The sequence below is a fragment of the Atta colombica genome, unplaced genomic scaffold, assembly GCF_001594045.1.
Source record: "Atta colombica isolate Treedump-2 unplaced genomic scaffold, Acol1.0 scaffold58, whole genome shotgun sequence".
Classification (NCBI taxonomy): Eukaryota; Metazoa; Arthropoda; class Insecta; order Hymenoptera; family Formicidae; genus Atta; species Atta colombica.
The window spans coordinates 808,647-814,382 of record NW_017259548.1 but is presented as its reverse complement, the minus strand read 5'-3'; the positions used below and the strand labels follow the sequence as shown (position 1 = coordinate 814,382).

Below are 5,736 nucleotides of genomic sequence, written 5' to 3'. Positions count from 1 at the left end.
TATATATATATATACTCCAATACATTCGTCGCTTGCGGGATCATTAATTTAATGTTTGGACACATTGGCTGCGGTCGATTTGGACGTTCTTTAAGCGCTTGTAATCATCATTCTATCTTTATCATTCATTGGATATAAAATAAGAATAAAAGCTGAAAAGCGCTGAAAGCGTCCAAATCAATCGCAGCCACTGACAACTGAAGTTGCGCGCAGTCGGAACATTTTTGGAGCGCGCACTTTGCATTTAAATATTCGCGCGTCGTGACCGCGTTAGTGGTTCGGTTATAATTTACTTATGTGATTAAGGGAAATCCTAAAATCGTCTATTTCATTGATTATTTTTCTCAAGGATAAATATATTTTTCTCAAGGATTTAACAATCTTTTTCTGCAATTAAAATATAAATGTAATCCAAATAACCAGTCGACTTTATGCAAAAAATGAAAAAAGATTGGAAAATTACAGTTTTATTATCGACTTCTAGCGTCGACTTATAACAATATTTGCTTTACATACAGATTTTATAAAAAATCTATAAGAATCATTTTGTCTAATTTGTAAAATCCGTTCTAAAATAACATTGTTTAATACGGATTTTAGACCATAAATTAGATAAAATAATTCTTATAGATTTTTTTATCGCTGAAAACAAATCTGTAAATGAAATTATTCTATCACATCACATTGTTAAGATACTTTAGTTGAAAAGTACCCAAAAATGCCATTTTCAGCATCTTTAAGTTTAATTTTCTTGAAAATATGATGTAATAGAGCAATTTTATTTACAGATTTATTTTTAGAGATAAAAAAATCTATAAAAATCATTTTATTCCATTCGTAATCTAGAAAAAAAGTTTAAATTTGTCGAATAGTGTAATCGGTAAAACAGACTATCCTGGCTACGTTTGAACGTTCACGTACTTTAAACACTTTTATAATCGTCGTTCTGTATTCTGTCTTTATTACTCATTAGATAAAGATAAAAATGGAGACAAGAATAGAAAAAACGAATGCAGGCTAATTTTTAGTGGCATAATAACATAATAGTGTAATCATTTATTCTTGTTATTAGAAACTAATTATTAAACTACTATATCATTACTATATATATTACTATATTTTATATATACAGCGTGTCTTTGTAACATTTTAAGATAAAAAGTCTAACGTGAAAAAGCTAAAGCTATGATAGTTTTTAAATAAAAAGAATTTAAAAATTACGGGGAATGACAGGGCTAGAATTTTGCGTTCAGCGATGGCAAGATGATCAGTATGAAGGTGCTGAATTTTGTTATTGTCCATGTAAAGTTCGAGAAAATGTTTTTATATTGCGGCGCCATCCCTGCGAGCGCGCGAAATTCTATACTTAGGAAAACGTTGAAATATTGCGTAGTTTACAAATGTTTGTGAATGTTATTGGTTACGAAAAAAAATTTTATTAGTTTTGATTGTAATAATGAAATTTTTGTGAAATATATCTTATTAATTATAAATTATATTTCATTAATTATAAAATACATTTTTGTGAAATGTATTTTATAATTATATATCTCATTTATAAAAAGATAAAAGAAATAATTTATTTGTTAAGAATAACATTTTAGACAAATAAAGATTTATTTCAGTGAAATAAATATATTTCTCACAAATAAATTTTTAAGTATCTTTTTCTTTAATTTAATCCTATTATTTGTAATTTTTAAATTCTTCCCATTTGAAAATTAGCCTCGGCATTTTCGTATTAGATTTTTCTTCAAAATGTTACAAAGACTCTGTTAAATATTTATCATCAGTTTTGAGACATTCTGTATATTATTTTAATATATACTGTTACATTATGAGACGTTAATTATTATTAATTACTATCAAATAGTCTACAAATTACTACCCAAGTCACGATATACTTAGAATACTTAGACACAAATACTTAAATTAATGCGAAACACGCGCCCCGAACGTGCCTTGATAACATCGATAGTTCTTTTTTATGCCGAGGAGACTTATATTTTCAACATCTCGATCGATCTCTTGTGAATTGACCTCTCAAAATCAATTATATCATTTAGTCGAAGTTCTTTGTATTATTCAGTCCCGTTTCTTTTAATCCGTCAAACTGCGATCTCTCCTTACTCATCGCTCTGTCGATGGAGATAAATTTATCGGCGCCGTCTCATGCATTTCTTTGCAAATTCATATATATATTGAGTAAAATTCAATGAAATCGGATAAGAGTCATAACAAAAAAATGTGAGATCGTAAAGTGCATGGATTTTATTGCACGCGCGAGTTGACATATTTATGTTTATTATCTCGAATGAATTGGTGAGATTGCTTAACAAAAGCGATAACGATAAATTACTGCAATATTTATGTATACGGCAGACCATTATTGTGATTTTTTTACGGATAGCGTTTCTTTATTACGTTGGTTCGTATTTAGCTTTTCCGCGATTTCCTGTTCAATTTAATTAATTATAATACGTCAAGGATGTAATCACAAACATCGTAACATCGCTGATTAATTATCTCTTGTTTTCTTTCTTGGAATTACAATCTAATAATCAGGATGACTTCGAATAGACTCAATTAACACTTTAAATAAGCAAATTTTTTTTTATGTCTACTCCTATCAATTAATTTTAATCTTGATTTATTTTTTATTCTAATGCTAAGCTTCTAATGCTTATCTTCTTCTAATGCTAAGAATTAAGAAAATTAAATTAGATTAATCTATAATATATTGATAAAAATGCACTGTTAAATCTACAGTGTCAAATTTAATATGAGTCTGCTTCTATAACTCAATTATGAAACTGCTTCTACTCAATTATATCGTTATTTTGTAGTAAAACAATGATTATATTTGACACTATATAGTATCAAATTGACATGATAGTGTCAAATTTAATTATCGTTTTAGTATAAAATAACGAAATATTTAGTATAGATAACAGTATAATTAACAGTATATTAATATATAGATTTAACAGTGTGGACATAGGAATTAAACAAAGATAAACAGTAAATTGAACTGAAATTAAATCTATATTGGTAGAGAAATGGGCTTTAGTCAGTAATATTAATCTCTAATTAATTAATTAATTAAGATTTGGTTGACGACATTTTAAGAGCTTATTATTGACTGCATTTAGTAGAGAAAATTAATTCGTGAGCACTCAGTGATTCTTTAATATGATTGATTTCTACAATTAGAATTCAGTGAAGAATTAAAAGCAAGAACGAATCATATTAAAAAATCCATGATTTGTCATTTTACATATGATATGTATGATTAAACGCGTATGAAACTGTATGATTGAAATAATCCAACGGAAATTCATTACGAATTTATCTATTTATGTAAGTTATGAGTATACAAAATTTCATTAAAATCAGAATTTGACCCTTTGTGATGTTCCCTTGTTAGTGCGCATTATAGGGAGATTCTTTAATATCTTATCAACGATTGTCGCTGTCATTAATTAGCGACAGCCAATTGATTACTATAATGGATGAAGCAATTAACTTTTCTCTAGTTTTATTTCCTTTCGAGACATCTCACATACATGAGAGATACTGAAGTTTTATTATTATATGTATATATTTTTTTTAAATTTCCATTCTATATGTTTATATAGATGCATCTGTAAGAAAGTAATAATAGAAAGTAATAATAGCGAATTTGATTGGATACCATATATGCGCACTTAAATTAATGCATATTAAATTATTGTATGTTAATTTAATTTAAGTGTAAAAGTAAAATGTAGATATTTTGAATTATAAAGTTAATATTTCATCTAACAACATAATAGATGTACTGAGAATTGCGCAGTTTAACTCGTTTCTATATTTATATTAAACACACATCTTTATGTTAATTTATTTACAATGGCTTTAATACATTATTAGCGGAATTTCTTAATGTTCCATCGATAATTCAGTCGATTGTCAGTATCATTAACGGCAGTCAATAACAGCCGCGTTTTTTTTTTCAGTACCATCCTTGACATTGGCTGTTGTCACAAAGGGTCAAATTCTGATTTTAATGAAATTTACTTACAACTTACATAAATAGATAAATTTAGAAAATACTAATAGCGACAAATAAACGATTTTAAGAGATGAAAAAAAGTAATTTGTAATAAATAACGAGTAACGTTACTCATTACTCGTTATAAATTACTTTTTTTCAATAAATAAATGTAATTATGATAAGTAATGATAAAAAGTAATACGTTACAAATACAGAGTTAGGCTGGGTTATTCCTTTTTTGATAAAGTTCACCTCACTACCTAACTCTCTTACTTTCTCATGTTCTTATTCTTTTATTCTTTTGTTTATCCAATAGATAAATTACTACATAGTTTATTTGAAACTGGAATAACCTGCCCTTAATTGAGTGATTTTCTAACCCGTTACGAGTAACGATCGAGTGATTTTCCAATTTTGATGTTAATATATTACAGTCATAAAAAAATTCGTCATTACCAAATTGTTATTATAACAAAGTAATGATAAGAAAAATAAGGACATAATTATAACTAATGCGTTACTTGTTATCTTTGATTTTTTTTAAATTTATAGTAATACAATTTTAGTATATAAAGTTTCATTAAAATCAGAATTTAACAATTTGAGATTTTCTTATCAATGCGTCCAAATTGAAATTCATTATAAAGTAGCGCGAATTTGTTTTCCAAACGGCACGCGCGCAACGTGGAATTAAGTAGTGAAATTAATCGCGATAGCACGGACACGTGTAGTGTATGCGCAAGTGGAATAATATCGCGATAAGCAAGTATGCATGTCACTCGACTACAACTTTTTCTTCACGAGCAATACTTGCTTTTTATCTCAAAAATTATTTGTAAGTGCTCAAAACGAGTGTATTAAATTAAATCGCTGTTGAATAAAGTGCGAAAAGAAGTGTTTCACAGAACATGAGCGCAATGGCGCGAATGTTGAAACGGAATATTATCATGGACTCGAAAGAGAGACACGAATCTTGGATTCATCAAGAGACAGCGAGATATTTCGCGGAGACAGGCTGGAAGGGCTGTCGTTATCGACAATTTTCACCACACCCGGTGGTGACATATTATACGCTACCGTCATCGGTTTTTGGCGCCGGCGCCAAGTACCATCTTCCCCTTCCGACTGCGATATCGGGGGTTTCGCGTGCGCGCGTTCACCCTGCATCGAATTGAACTTACACAGCCAACCAACTTCGCGACGTTGACTCATCGCCTTTTACGTGCGTACGTGCCGAATACGTACGCATCTATCGTGTCCATGCGTATGCGTGCATATAGTACGTGCATACGTGCATGCGCGCGCGCACGTGCGGTACACGTGTTCTGACGTGTTCATTGGTGTCCGTTCGACACGCGTTTCTTCCTTCCCCCATCGAAATTCGCGGTCTCATGGCAGAAGAAGGTATAAGACGGTCGAACATACATACGGTCGCACAAGGTGTGTACATCGACATTACACCGGGTACATCGCGGCGGCTTCCCTTCGACGAGGGCTATCGATTAGCTAGTGCAGCGAAGGCAACCATCGGCCGACCACCGGCCGGCATAACGTGGTGCGTGATGTCACGCCGGCTCGTCGGAGCCAGCTAGAGTTCAGCCAGCCAGCCAACCAGCCAGCCACGCCGAGAAGGTCACGTCGTTCACGGCGCGATATCACCACAAGTTCGACTTGGCTGTGGAAGTGTCAGGCACGTCCGT

At 31.3% G+C, this 5,736-nt stretch overlaps 1 protein-coding gene across 2 annotated transcripts in view; it reads left to right on the top strand.

Moving 5' to 3' along the window:
• LOC108692098 (organic cation transporter protein-like) overlaps positions 1 to 5,736 on the top strand; it is a 19,388-nt gene that overhangs the window by 766 nt on the left and 12,886 nt on the right. The window lies entirely within an intron of this gene.